Here is a 16,544-nt window from a genome sequence, read left to right as displayed (position 1 = left end):
TTGGAAATATTTAATTAAAATCAACCATTAATATATGGCCCGTGGCTCTAGAAAATGGGATCTGAGGCACAAATGGCAAAGCCATTATTCAATCTTCAAAGAGCCAACGATTCTCCGCCAATACACTCAACTTTGCAGATTAGAATATGAAATGAATCCGGTGCTATCAGAGGGAAGGTCAAGTTCACTGTTCACACGCTGCCGTACTATATATAGCTTTGAAAGTTATATACATAATAAATGTCTGTATGCTAATGGAAAAAAAGAATTATAATTTGATGCTATTACTTATTTTATGATGCGTTATCATACACACTCATCTCTCATAATATTGCATTATGGATTTGATTGAAATTCTTGGATTATTTGTGGAACAAATTTAGCAAGTTGCTGAAAATATTTTGTGTTTGTATTTTCATATGTCACGTGCGTATTGAGGATGTGAAGCTCCCGTTCTATCTGATCTCTGTCGGACTGCGATATGGTGGCTGTGGATTTCATTCGAGAGCATTGTCATATTCCAGAAAGCAGTTTGAGATTTAAACTTTGTGACATGGCACTATGAATTATGGCCCCAGCAGAGGCAGAGCTTACAGTTTGAGCTGGTTCAGGACTCCTTGGACCATTTTCGAGTGACGCTGCCATAGATGTAGACTCCTGAGACTGAAGGCCAATTCATACTCCATAAGAACAAGACGAAACTTCCGTCTTATGTTCTTATGAAAAAGCGTTTTCTTCAGCAGCTGGCTGACGTCACTGTCGAAATGTCTTCTTGTTCTTACGGCTTCAAAAAGGGAGTATGCAAGGGCCTTTACACTGAGCTTCTTTCCTTTTTCACTCTCCGACAGTAGATCTGGAGGTCTCACATCTGAACTTCCCGTATCCTTCACTTCTGCAGTTACTGGATTAGCTGCCTTCTGATAAGTGCGTTTGCTTCTTTCTCTCTCTGTCCTCTCGTTTTCTTTCTTCCTGCCTGTCTGAGTCGTGTTCTGTAGATTTCTTCTTGGTAAAGGGATACAAGTTTTGCTTTTCCACCATCGCTGTTGCCTGTTCATGTGGGATAGTATAACTGTTGTTATAGAGGCCATGTAAAACGGAACTGAATCCGAACAAAGTGATGATATGAACGCGTCCAGATGCTGGTGCTGCATCTCTAGCATGGACGTGGCACAGTGTGCGTGTCGCCATGTTAGACGCTTTTGGCTTCATGAAGTCATTGATCTCAACTTTTATCTACCAAGGTTTGGATTCTTCAGGAGATTTGCAGCGGCTTTCTTCTGTGAATTACGTGTTTCACTGCCACCAGCTGTTGGCAGATAACAAATCTGTCTGCCATCTCTGACATTATTTCACCCAGAAGTCTTCAGTAGCAATGAATCCCGTGTTCTTAAAGATTTGAGCTTCATATGAGATTAAAATATGAAGGCAAGTACTCATTGAGATTCTTTTCAGTGTGTTTGATCCATCCTTTAGACTGCGCAGCAGTTTTCTTTCTACTATTTTTTTGCATACTCATTTGAATATTTTAGATTACTATGAAGAATTTTCATGCAAAACTGATGCAGTTTCTCTCTCTCTCTCTCTCTCTGTCTCCCTCTCCATCCAATATACAATCGGATCACCAATTGGCACAAGCCTTAAAGATATTGAATAGAAAACAAAAAAGATAAATAAATAAATCCTCCACGCCATTACCGCATTTGTTCATTCTAGATTTCTACAGGACTATTTCAAATTTTAAAGTGGAAATCAAGACACTGATTAGGATTAATTTTGACGGTTTACATCAGATCATGGCAGTGATTCATTTAGTATTGTTGTCTCAGCTGACAGCAGTAAAACATGTGCTCTGACCATATGTGTTAGTGTTCAGGGAGGAAGGTTATCAATCTATCATTTCAAAACCAGATGTTCTTATTCTGAAGCAGATATTTTCCTTCTGTATATGTCTTTCTCAGTATACCTTAGTGGTGAGTGTCAAGAGCTTCTGAAATACTATAAAAACCAGGACATATACATCCATTCATTATACAATTTTTCCGACTTCAGATCGGATATAGCTGGAAGAGGGAACAGAGAGAAACTATCATACATTCACACACAAGAGGAAAATTAGGCCCCGCTTACTGTGCATGGTAAGATTTCAAATAAAAATGCATAATTTCTGCAAGGTTTCAAGGTTTCAAGTTTTCACGGCAACGGCAAGAACACTTAAAACGATCGAAGTGTTTTCTAAATGTTGCATTTTCCTTAGTTTCAATGGAGACAGAGTTGGAGCATTTTCAAGAAGTTCCCACTTGGGAGCCATTTATAAAATGTTGCAGTGGCTCCAAGCACCGTTGTCATACACATGGACAGTGAATTTATTATTTCTACACTTATTTACTTGCTTTCTATGCATCTTGAAACAAACCCAATATGTTCCAGTTCACTAGGCAGTCGTGATCAGATCCAGTATTCTAGATAATGCAAATTTCACTTCACTCTCCTAAATATAATAAACGTCAGATGCAAGTGAGACGTTTGTCTCATGATTCAAAGCCGTATTGTGTTTACTGTGTGTACGTGACCTTGATTCTTCTGACGATATTCAAAACCTCATTGAAGACGGTGGAAGAAAGACTTCACCAGGGTCCTTTAACGCCTCTGCAGAGATGGAGAAAGAAGAGCTTTTGTTTTGAATCCCTGGCTTTTACGCATCTTGTATTTAATTACAAGTCAATGGCTTCACTTTTTTATATATATTTTATGATAACTCTGCTTCAGCTTGTGTAACATCTGAGTTGTGTCTGTATTGTGAAGAATCCCCCAGCTGGTTTGCTCCACGCTGAAGAAACCTGAACGTAGTTAATGTATTCCGATCCAAAAACAAACACGCAGACATCCAGGTTCAATCTATGGTTATTCGGGTGCCTAATTGAGTGTTTGTTTCATGTGTTTAATTTATGAGGGATGATTCACTCCATGGATGCTCCAGTTGAAGGAGAATTCACTTTCTTTTTTTCTGAAATGCGGCACTCGAATGGGTCATCGCAATTACGTGTGAAATAATAAGTCTCATCCATTAAAAGATAATACAACTGGATTTGAGTGTGACACTTGCTGAAAAACAACTGTACACTTTTGACAGTTTACAAAAACATTAACCAAGCAGGTTACATAAACTCTTTGCTGCATAATTACTAGACATTTCCCTTTTAAAACATTTTTTTTTATTGACCTCAAGCCACAGTTTTATCTAATGATACTTCAATAGGTATCAACACCCTTATGTGTCATTTATATGTTGATGAATACATTGAAAAGCCTCTCAATGACTTATTTGACCAATTCTCGCAAAATTATCTCTAAATCTAATGCATTTCTGTAAAATATCCATTAAATGCTTTTGGATAAAGTACCCTCAATATGCCTTTGATAAAAGCATTAAGAATGCAAAATGGTTTTGTACTTAAATGCATGAATGAGATGAACTGACTGGAAGAAATGAGAGTTTGAGGGCTTGAAAGAAACAGTAAGAAGTTTGAAATATGGATCTCTAATGGCCTTTCAAGCTATTATTCATTTACTCGAAGGTTTGAATTCCTAAGAGAACAATCTTGAACAAAACGATTTCTCTAGATTTCTTCACGTTCGACACATCTTCAAACAGCACAGCACCTCGAGAAAGAGGAATCCGGAAAATGTCTGCGTCAGCAACTAAACCCGAGACCATCTCGTACATCAAACATCAGTCTAACTCAGAAAAAAAGCTGACATGTAAAAGAAAAGTGGGAAAAGGAAGGATGCTTCAATATTTTGAGGAGCAACGTGAGAGAATATGCAAAATACAATGGAATCCGACCTGTTCTGTTGAAATAAATTATCATTCGATTGTTTATTTCACCCTCAATGAGGGAGGAGGGAGCTGCTGTTTGAGGCTGCGTGAGGAAAAGAAAGCAAACCACTGACATATTTTCTGGATCTGCTCACTCATTAATCCTTATTGGCAGGATATCCACAAACGTATCAACATGTTTGGAGTCAACAATGCATTTAGATGTGACAACATGTAATTCGGTAATATTCCGTTTAATAGACAATGATGACAAAAAGTGCACATTTTGCAGAGACTGTTATAAGGCTTAATCCTTCTCCACCTACTATTGACGGCTGGATTTGAATGTAAAGAGATATTTAACCATTGATTGATGGATATATCAATCAGTTTTATATCTATTCTTTATTCATTGTATTTTATATTAAAAAAACCCCAACATCTGTTTTTTTTGCTTCTTGATTTTCCAATGAGCTTCCTACGTTGTTTTTGTATGTAATCCACATTAGTGTGAACAAACAAATGGAAATAACTAGAGCATCCCTCGGTAGAGCGCTCACCGAGTTAGCATCACTATCTTGATCTCCATTAGCTCATATCGATGCTAACTAAGTAGGTCAGGTAGCACCATCGCTATGTGAAACACTGAGCAGGGAGCATCTCCATGGCAATGGGCTCTGATCTCCTCTGACCTCCTCCAAGAGGTGCCTCTCTCATCCACTTTTTATAGAAGATTTTTTGCAGTTTTGGGTGTTTTATTCTAAAATGGTTAGCCGTTAATATCCCAAAATCAAATGGTCAATTGGTCCTTGGATGAGAGATCCTCCCTTCAAATTTCATACAATTCGGGTGAGTAGTTTTTGCGAAAAGTTGGTAAAATGCATATATCCATGCACACATACATACAAACGATAAATAAATAAATACACATAATGCAGACCAGATTTTCACACATGCTTCATAATTCAAAAACTAAAAACTGCTTTCCCGAAATAAAATGCAGAGGAAATGCAGAATTTACTCATTTGTCCACACGCTCGATAGAAGGTTGATATTAAACACGTGAATCCACAATATGATATCCGCTTAATGTAATCCGTGTTAATGAATTACATTGTTTCTGTTTTTCCTGCTCAGTACCTCGTGTGAACTAATCAAGATGGAAATTTCCCGAAACAAAACTGTGCTCACTCGCCACCATGAATATTCATGGCAGTTTTCGGTGGATGAACACTGGCATTAGATTCAGGAATCATGTTTGATTCAATAAGATAAATATTTATGCACTCCCACACGAAAACGCCGGCTTTCGCAGGTGCTACAAAGATTTATTTTTTCCATTCGTCATTTGTCTGTCATATTCACACCACAGTTCAGTCTGATGGCAATTAATCATCCATTATGAGACGTGTCATGTTTCTTATTGGCAACAATTAACAACGGTGGAAATAAGCAAACGGGAGCCATCATCTAATTCCGGTGCCTCAGAGATCCTCCGCTATGTGTGTGATGCTTCTCCACATACGGCGTGTGATATTTTTCTTGTGCGCAGAAAGATTTGTGTTTTGTATGAAGACACCTCTTCGACTCTGATGCTGCACATTAGTCCGATCCTGCCACCCTGCCGCAGGCGGATAGTAAGCTTAAACAAATTCACATTGCTCTTTTGCCTCGGAGTGTAAAATTTGCCATTCAAGCACTATTTCACAGGCAACATGTGTTACCTGGCTGCATACAGAGCAATTAGAACCGCTCATTATAATTAAAGCCATAGGGATTCGTGGCAGTTTCCTTCCACAAACTGTTTTGCAGAGGTGGTAAGCTTCGTCTTTCACAAACTCATTTTGCTTCTTTACGCTATTTATTTAGCAGATAAAGACCTTAAACAGCACCCGTGCTCATTAAATAACTTTTTCCACAGGCAAAAAAAAAAAATTTCTTTTTTTCCACTTTTCACTATGGTTTCCCTTCATTATACTGTGAAATACTTTTTAGTGTCTGTATTAAAGGTGAGCCGGTTCACCTCCTACATGAAAAACTGCAGGAATTATTATATCAAGTTTAGGAGAGACCAGATAATAGATTCAATCACTCTGAATTGTGGCGATTAAATGGAGCGTAGTCGGTGCAGGAACTGAAAACTCAGTTTAAGTATGGCTGATGGTGTCAATTTGTTTTGCGTGTGTCATTGAAATTACAGTGGAAACATGCATATTTATAGTGAGCTAGACACATTTGGATTCAGGAAAACAACATTTGTTAGCAACGAGACGGCCAAGTTGATGCCGAGTCAAAATTACAACAGGTCAGCTTCACAGTAAATAATGGGCTTTCGAAGATGATTCTCCCTCACTGTGGTCTTGTTGGCTGCCCATCATGCAGCTCTTGTGAATTCAACGCAGTAAATGGGAAACGAATATATACAGCGTCTGGGGAAAGAGTCACAAACAATCTCTTACAAGCGACAGCTATATCTCTTATAGGAAAACCCCTCTGTAGCCGCACCAATTCCAAGATTTCTGCCTTTTGGGATGTAGGTGTTGATCCATGGTCTTGAACAATCCACTTTTGGCCAGCCTGTACGTGTTCTTCACCGTGGGGAACTGCGTCCATCATCTCTGGGAGAGCTATCAGCACCACACACAGGCACTCTGAGAAAATGACTGCCCGATCGGGGAGACTCAATAAACCAAGTCTCCTGTTGAGAGTGCTTGACTGTGGGTCTGTTGAGAGCTCTCCTCTTTCTCTCTCGGCCCTCCTTGAAATATTTATCACCACAACTTATCGCCCCTTGATCAATTATACACCTGCCATGGGCCTGCAATGAATTATTAACATGCGCCTGATAAGCATCTCGCCCATTGATTTTTGTCACTCCTTTGAGATGAATATACTGGATGGGGTTTTTTTCTCGCTCTTTTTCTTGACAGTCGTCCTGTCATCGAGGGGCAGCCAACTTGGACTGAAGCCTTCAAAATGGCAGCAAAGGTCCACGCCATTATCCGTATTCTGTTTTTGTTTTGAATGTGTGTTTAATAGATTTAATTCTCTCGGGAAGGTTAAACGCAGGCGTCAAATACCCAGATATATTTAGAGGGACGAGCACCTGCAAATCTTTGCCTTTCAACAGAGGGAATTTTTAGCCTAATAAAGAATGGGCACTGATAATTGATGGCCAAATGTGTCTCCAATTACCTCCATGTATTCTGGTCTCAATCATTGACAAAGTAATTAGTAATTAGTCTGCAATTAGAGGGAAAAATCTTTTTCTCATTTAGAACTTGTTTACCACTATCCAGTTGACTGAAAGTCAAAGTTCTTCATCAAAAATGCCAGCCCGTTCCTGACACATGAAGCTTGGCCATTAAGGCGATAATCAGTGAAGTTGCAGCATGGAAAAAAAAAGAAAAGATTGGCCCTGGCTCTGAAAGACCCTTCATCCTTTTCCCAGAAACTAATGAAACATAACTGTGACTTGTCACAGAGACCGTCAGGTCTCAGGTTAGTGTGACATTCTCATTAGCTTTTTTGTTTCTGTTTGTCTGAGTTATGAGATCTGACTTAGTGATGAGCTCTGATCTCTGGTCCGAATGAGACCCACCCATGCATAATAAACACGGAGCTGTTGATTTGAACTAGTAACTTTTTCCCAATTCTTTTCTTTTGTTGTTTCCAGCAATGCAGGGTGGTAAGTTTAATCGCAAACTTTTTTTTTTTTTGGTCATGGCCACCGTAACCCCGACAGATCACTGCTCCCGATTTCAGTCCCACATTTTCTTCTGCGAAAGCACACACTCTCCCCGTCACCCGTTCACAATGGTTCCATCCAGAGCCAAGGCTAACATATGCCGGCTGCCACTAAGAGTTGAACAGAGAAATTGAAATGTTGCTTTCTTCGTCGTCGCGGCTCCTCATTTCGACAGACTCACCCTGCCAAGGGAAGATTGATTGCTGGGGAGATTGAGTTTGAAAGTCCGTTTTCACCGTGGATAAGGCATTCAAGATTACTTTTCAGAATGATGTGTAGATGCTTTCAGATTTGGCAAAGAGAAAAGGTTGGACAGGAACCAGACTAATTTCTCTACTTTTTCTCGTCCCTCAAGTGTGAAACATCTCGAAGATCTCAATTTCAGATGAATTCCACGGTCTTGTGCTTTTGTTTAGTGAGTGCCAGCCGACGCACGAACTCAGAGAGAATCTGTGCTGTGAGAGTTCAAAGATGTCTCAGTCTGAAGGATGCACTCATTCTGGTCTTTTTTTCTTCCTCCAAATATAAACAAGCTCTTTTCCTTTTGGATTCAGCTTGCATGTTACGTAATTCCTCCTCCACCTCACCAGTACCAAAACAACAAGTCAACGGACTTCCGAATGTGTTCAGACAACTGTAGATGACGTTAAGACTTGTCCACGAGGCATATTAAACGGATCAAAGATGAAAAGATTCATCGCTGTGCCCACACGGAAAATAGGGTAATTAATGAGGAGCTTAGCAGCGAATTAAATAGACGGCAATGCAATTACGGAGGTGAGCACTGATCAATAACCTTGACTAGCAGCCTCCGGGATGCTGCATCCCACAATGGAACAAGGCTTATTTGGCCTATCAGCATGGAAACATCCCTCGATGTCACAGCAGGGGGTTTGAGAAAGTGTGTGAGCGTCGGCTGGAGTGAAAAGTCGCAGACTGCTTTTTCCAAACTCAAACTGAAAAATGGTGCTTGAAGACTGGAGATGAGCAGTTAAGTCATTGCTGCATTAATTTATCATTGATTATCACCCTCACTGGTATTTATATTCACTGTGAGATCGTGAGAGTTGGCCTCATGACCCCTTCAAAATTATCACTACACCAGTTAATGAGAATTTTTTTTTAAATTTTACATTCAAGAATTGTAGGTGAGCCTAATTGGTTGAGAAACATATGACTCTATAAATGGTGTAATTACAGGATTTTAGCCCAAATGGCCCCGCTGTGTATGTCAGGGGGAGGGAAAAACTTAAATTGCCAGAGTATTTAAACCTATTTCCCAACTAACGTCACAACATTTTTAATAATCTGAGTGAGATTTTCTTTAAAGGGAAAATAGTCTTCCGCCTTGGTAATTTTTCAAAATGAAAAACAATGATTATCCTCTGCTTAAGAACGAATCACAAGAAATGTGGATTTATTTTTAATCATACTGTTGTTACAGTTTCATTCTTCAAAGGGATTTCTGGGTTTATTCTTTTAAAAGGCACCCCATGGAGTTCTCATTGCAAACAGACACAGTTTTATTCACTTTTTTTTTCTTTTCTTTTTTTCTTTTTCCCCAAAATGTGTCATGTGCATCTTCAACAAACACAACAGCTAATGTATTTCCGAGCTTATATTTTGGACCTGTTACTCTGTTTTAATCCAATCTGAAGAGATTATAAATACATTGATACCCAGACGATGAGGGCAACTGACTTTGGCGTGTCTCCCAATGTTTTCCTGTGCTCTGCCGCACAGTTAGAATAATCACTGGTTTGAGTCCCGTGGGTTAAAATCCATGCAGAGTTTTCTTGTTGGGCATTCCACTGGGCTCAGCTATAGTAGATTCATGTGACCCTGAATTGGATAAAGCAGTAAAAATGAAGGAGGAATATTAACCAACTTGCTTTGATACATTTCTTTTTAATCTTCTGTTATACATTTCTAGCAATGGGTAATATTTAAACTATGTCATAATTGAGATGCATCAAAGCAAGTTGGTTAATATTCCTCCTTCATTTTTACTGCTTTATCCAATTCAGGGTCACATGAATCTACTACAGCTGAGCCCAATGGAATGCCCAACAAGAAAACTCTGCGTGTGTGTGTGCGTGTGTGTGTGTGTGTGTGTGTGTGTGTGTGTGTGTGTGTGTGTGTGTGTGTGTGTGTGTGTGTGTGTGTGTGTGTGTGTGTGTGTGTGTGTGTGTGTGTGTGTGAATATATATATATATATATATATATATATTTAAAATCTACATTTGGCTTTTTATTTTTATTTATTAAAACAGATTATAGTCCAGGATTAAAGACAGTTTTATACCATTAGCACTACCAATACTCTATTGTGACCATGCTTACAACCACAACTACTACTATGATTACTACCAACACCCTTGATGTATGTAGCTTGGAGTGTCCTCATAAAAGTATTAAAGCTTATTTATAGGGCAACGTTTGAAGTGAAAATGTATTGTTTCTGCTTTTCTGTTTTGTACAAGTTTGGTGTCTACTTGGCATCGTGCTGAAAACAATTTTCTTTTCATGTGGGGCAATCCGTGGGTGCTGTTGGATTTATTTTTTCTTTTTAATGGAACCACAGACATGTGCAGAGAACAATACAACAATACACATTTAAAATTTGAATACGCAGACATTTGCATGGGCCGACAACCATGTTGGACAAAAAAAGAAGCATAAACTCAAACCTGAAAATAAAAGAAACATGGAGAATATTACTCTCGTCTACTACCACAAAACTCGTCCAAGTAGAATATGGACTGCAACTCACGACACTCTGGAGGGTGTCATTGTTGTTATTGTCCATCTACTGAGCATGTGCAGAAGAACTATTTACTATGACCGTGGTGCACATGTGCAGTAGCAGCATTTACACCATCCTCATGGAGGAGTCAGAGTGTTTTCAAAATAATGCCTTTTTAGTGGCTCCGATCACCGTTGACTTGCAAACAGAGCATCAGTACAAGGCACGGCATCATGCCTCAGTCTAGCAAGGAACTTTCTATTGTTTTAATCCTACAGATATACTTTTCATCAGCACAATTGTACATTTCAAATCGGTGCAATCTAATGAGAAAGTCACTGAAAATAATATCAAATCTTTATCATCTTCATCATCATACAAATGCTTATAAAAATATACCCCCCCAAAAAAATCACAAGCTCATTACTTTTAGTTTTTATGGAAGTTCGGCTGAATTATCTTCGCCGCTTAATTCACTATATTGTAAATTTCAAGGAATGGGGATAAAAACAAAATCCATTTAAAATGTGCCAGACTTTAATTTTCCAAGAGGCACTTTATTATTGAAAGAGAGCACAGGAAATCAGTTTCAGAGCTTATTACCGGGCCGGTTCTACACTTCCTCCAATACACAGTATCTCTATCTCGCCAACTGAATTTAAAAACACTTTGTTTGTGCCTGGTGCTTTATGGGAAATAAATCGTGTTTGATATTGCAACCATCCTCTCCATAAAAAAAAAAAAAAAAAAAATCATTGTTGTTTACCCACCCAGAATGAGAATGGTGGAAGTTGAAGGGCATTTCCTGTGAAGAATGCCGCAGTGGCGCTGATGGTGAGTTTAGGACAAAAGAGCTCCGACTCTGGAAACCAACCATTATGTTGTTGAATTATTTGAAGAACATTTCTGCATAGAAAATGTATTAATACATTTTAAATTGTATTTCATTTAAGCTACCTGTGACAACTTTCAAATTTTTTACCAAACATATTCAATATTGCACGATCTTGTTATTGAGGGATTCTTTTTTTTTTCACTTATTAGTGAGATTCAGTGTGTGTTGTCTGTATGCGTGTTTCTTTACAAAAACGAACAACAGTGGGAACTCCATAGTTTTCAGCATTTCTGCGGTTTTCAGTAAACGGATATTGTTTTCAAAATGTTGCCGCATAAATACGAAACTTTTCTGAAATGCTACAACATGCATGCATTTCCACTTTCACAATGTTGTGTGAAAATGGGGCTTAAATTTACAGATTTGTGGAACCTTTTTGTGGGTTTTAGCAATGTTCGTAAACATCTATTTTTAACCGTGAGTCAACACAATTTCTTGATCTTTAATTTTGTTGCATGGGAAGCTGTCAGTCAGCTTCTTGACGTACTCAATTTCCTTCACCCTTTGTCTCTCTTGTATCACCCAAAATCAAGCCAAAAGCTGCAATGGATTAAAAAAAAAAAAAGAAAAGTTAAAGATATTATTTGTGATGGCTTCTGGTTCTATAGGCGACAGAAAACTTTTCTTGTGCGTAAATCAATGTTTTACATTTTAGATATTTGCTGAGTCTTCATGTACACTGCAATTTGCAACTGTGGCAGTTACGCTGAAGGCTTTGCATGAAAGCTCATTACACTTACAATACATTCACCTCAAATAAATGGTCCTTATTAAAAGGATGGTTTTTGCCGGAGGCATCCGCTTTGTTTGAAAGTGAAAATGCCACTTCATAATTGGTGCTATAAACAAAACTGAATTGAATGTCACATGGCTTTTTGCTTTTTGTGGGATTTGATTTCTGTGTTTTGGAAAAAAAAAATTGCCATCATGTAGCATAAAAAAACAAAAAAAACAAAACACTATTGAAGAAGGAGAGCAGTCCTTTCTAACCCTGGACTTCAGTTGAGTACTTTGAAGGTACTCTAAATTGGTCTGACAGATAACTTTTTCAAACCCAACGTGTTAATTCAGTCACTTCAGAAAAACTCTCCCACACGCTGCCGGGGCGCATTTCTAAATAAGTGGGACAGATGTGAAATGTGATTGAGTCAGACTGAACCGTACATCGATGTACCAGTGCGCTCGTGGTGCAGAGACGGTCCAGACGAGTTTATATATGTGTCATTTTTCCAATTATTTGACCAGCTACACTGCGAGCAAGTTTCCTTGGATCCACCGAGATATTAAATATATTGACACATGAAAGGCAAACCTGCGGAGCCCATTCCCAGTCTGAATCAAGACCATTTGGAGCCAGCCCAGCTTGAGTTCCCATTTGTTAAGAAACAACCTTTCGACAAGCTCTCCAAGATACTTTCCATTTAAATGTTGCCTTCAACTCGGCCACACTGCAACAGCAGTGCTCACGCTTGTTCCACTATAGACCAGAGGCACAGGAATGTATACCATCATGTGATCGTTCTGCCTTGAAAATCAAATCATCGCCAAATATTTATGGCTCGCCTGGAGCCTCTTTCTGTGTTTTTATTTTTGCTATTTTTACAGAGGCGTAGATGCAAATTAAAAAAAAAAAAAAAAAACTAAACAAAGGAGGTTTCTCCAGAGTGCTGCTAAAGCTGTGCAGTGTGGTATCCCCATGCTGCAGAATATGTTGGTTCTACCCATTTTTCTGTGTGTGTGAAGAAAGAAGCAGAGAGAGAGAGAGAGGGGATCTGTTTGATGTATAAAAGTCTGAAAACCAGCATTAATGATCCAGTTTGATTTGCGCTTTACATTTCAGCTGATCCACATAAGAGTGGATTTTAGAAATTGGACCTCTGAATACAGAATTCTGTTTCCTCAGAGGGGTTTTTCCCTGAGTAAGTGATCCACAAAATCCCAGTGCATGGAGAGATAAAGAGTGGGGGGGGGTAAGAGTGTGGCATGGTGGGAGGGGGGGGCAGTGTGTGACATAGGAGTGCATTTCAGCTCCACTGCCTCCCATCCTGTGCATGTGACCGTGGTGGATCTGAAAACCTCAGCTTCGCCCCACAGCAACAGCAAGGAGAGGAATGTTCTTGGGGAGACTAAATTTAGACCCAATGTGCTGTACCATCAATCCCGATTAAGCTAACTGTGGAGCGGCGCTTGTTGTGGGAAGAATATGGCCCGAATGTGGAATCCGGGTTACGTAAACGATAAATGGAGTGGACTCGCATGACACCTTTCTTTTTTTTTTCTCTCTTACCTTTGCTGCTTACAAAGCTTTCTGACTCTTCATTCTCTCTCTTTACTCTCTCTCTTTCATTCACTCTCACGCCCACGCTGACAGAGCTGCCATGCAAGCCGCTCACCTGCTTGAGGATTTCAGGTTCGGTGTGTCTTGCTCAAGGGCACTTTGGCATGAAAAGAGGGCTTTGGGATTGAACATCCAACCTTGAAATTAACAAGGATACTGCCCTACCACCTGGGCCACGGCTGCCTCCAGTGTGTTCGGACCTCGGTGGTTGGAAGCTGATTATTCTTTTGCACACAAATATTAAGAAGAATATACAATTATGGTGTGTGTGTGTGTGCGCGTGTGTGTGTGTGTGTGTGTGTGTGTGTGTGTGTGTGTGTGTGTGTGTGTGTGTGTGTGTGTGTGTGTGTGTGTGTGTGTGTGTAAAGATCTCTCTCTCTCTCTCTCTCTCTCTCTCTCTCTCTCTCTCTCTCTCTCTCTCTCTCTCTCTCTCTCTCTCTCTCTCTCTCTCTCTCTCTCTCTCTCTCTCTCTCTCTCTCTCTCTCTCTCTCTCTCTCTCTCTCTCTCAAGCTGCTGTATAAATTGATTGATGACCATGTTCCAATGACCAGTGAGCATGACGACATGAGAGCGACGTGTTTACGCCTCTATGACAGTCGTTCCTCTTTGTACTTTCTGTAGCTCGCCGAACCACCTTTTCGTTGTGTTCATGGCGAGTATTGAGCTGTTTCATTTGGTTTCCAATGCTTTTTTTTATTTTTCACACCAAACATAACACATGATATATTTAAGGGTTGCGTGTTCGCGAGCAAGCCACAATGCATAACTGATCGGACTACAGGAGCCACATCTGGATCCAGCGAGAGTCAGGCAGGTCTGAGTCATGGCCCGTTCACATGACTACATTTCACCTGAAAACGCACTGTTTTTGCGTTCGCGTTTCAGTAAAGTTCCACATTTGCATGACAACATTTTAAAAAACGAATTCCATGGGCAGCAGAAATGCTGAAAACAATATAGTTTCATGTGGGGCCACTCGTGGGTGCTGTTGGTTGTTTTTGCAATAAAAACACACATGCAATGGAGATGCGTGTGTGTACTCACACATGCACAGAAACATTAACAATGTTGAATGTTGAAAAACAAAGGGGGAGCAAAAACAGACAAAACAATCCTGTTTGTAATTATTTTAATGACCAGGTTGCATCTCTATGGTTTACATTTATCGGTCTGCATTCAATAACCTGCTAGAAATACATTTTAATTAATAAATGAGGCAAAACTTGAGAAAACCTTCAGAAACATTATAATGCGCTCAAAATCCAAAATGGGGTTTTCTGCCCTCTACAGTCAAATTTGGGATACACCAGTCCAATGTGCAGTCCATTTCAGAAGATATGTAAAAACTTATTTGGAACAGTTAGTCAGTCTCTGAGCCTGTCTACACAAGGATTATGTTTCACGCAAAAACACGGTTTTAGTCCAGTCATACACACAGCGCGGCATTTTAGGATCCCACATTTTTTTTTTTTTTTTTAAACACTGGAAATTCTAAAACACTGGCTCGGCTTTGAGGTGTGGACAGGCAAGACGCACCTCTGTGGAAAACGATAATGCACTGATAGAACCTGTGGTCTCTATATAGACAGAGCATTTTCAAAAGGTTACACCTTCAGAGCTTTTTTCAGTGACTCTGAGCACAGTTGTCTTGTAAACAGACACACAAAATTCAACAAACGTTTTCCATTTTCACTTGAAAATGGTGTGTAAACCTGGCTTTAGTGTGTGTCATGTTCACGGGAGTCCCATGTCGCTGCACTCACACACAGAACTCAACCGGATAGATCTGATGGAGAAGGCTGCGGATCCAGTGTACCCACCAAAAAAATTAAACATCAGGTTTGACTACCAGATCCAGTCTTTTCATATAATCCAGTAGTCATGCAATGAATGAATGAGTAGTCTCTAATGTAACATTTTAAGTTTAGATGCATGTAGTGATCTATTTGCTTTAACTGACATGTGTTGTGTTTCAGTGTTGACTTATAAACCAGCTACTCCCGGACTGTTTGCTCCACCTAACTGCACCAGCATAAATTAGATATATTATGTATTGTGTTATTTTGTGTGCAAACCACATGTTAAAGTGTGATGGTCTGTGCGCCGCCCACCCCTGTGTTTTGGAATTACATTATCATCACATGGCTGCACTCATTTAAGTTCTTGATTATTTGTTTATTTACTCACAGGTTTTACATGACAAGTATTACATCCAAGTACTGCGAAGCCCTCTTCTAGATAAAGATTTGTGTCCGTGTTGTGACATCTAGCATATGCGTACACACGCGCCATCATACTCGTAATGACTACATGTTTCCCTAAGAGCTGTATTACCTTTTTACACAAGCTTGCGTCTCAGGCTGACATTTTCATTTTCATCATCTCATACATTATGAATGAACCATAACATAAAAAAAAAAAAAAAAAATGTCTGACAGGCATTCAAACATGGCGTTTTTCATTTGATCACAAATCCAACTGACTCTGAGCTTGTGGAGACAATGGCAGTGTTTTGGTGTCCCTAATTCATTCAATTTATGCTGCATTTCGCTATACGAGCTACTCCCTTTTTATGTCTCCAAGGTTTTTTCTATTATGGTGACTTAGTCATCGGATGGTAATTTGTGACGTGCAGTGTGCATTACAATTTGTACAGTAAAAATGTCTGACTGAAGAGATGAAAAATGAATCAATGCGCCCATAGACATTTTTTTATAGTAAAAAAAATCTGCCTTGTAGCTTTCAATGCCAAATTCTGCTTACATGACATTCACTATGTGATATTCTTGTTTCAATGGCTCATTGGCAGCATGCAGCTTCTGCTTCATGATTTCTGCAGCCAACTTCCAAAAAAGGAACAAATGTTTGGTTTTGTAGGTTGTGAGAGGAAGGTAAGTAATTATAACTATATTATATATATTTATATTTAATTACTCAGTATGTGCTGCATCACTAAATGTATTCAATATCTGTCTGAATGAATTTGTAATCATAATTTCA

The sequence above is a fragment of the Blennius ocellaris genome (assembly GCF_963422515.1).
Source record: "Blennius ocellaris genome assembly, chromosome: 10".
In the NCBI taxonomy this organism is placed as follows: Eukaryota; Metazoa; Chordata; class Actinopteri; order Blenniiformes; family Blenniidae; genus Blennius; species Blennius ocellaris.
Note: the sequence above shows the minus strand (reverse complement) of the source record.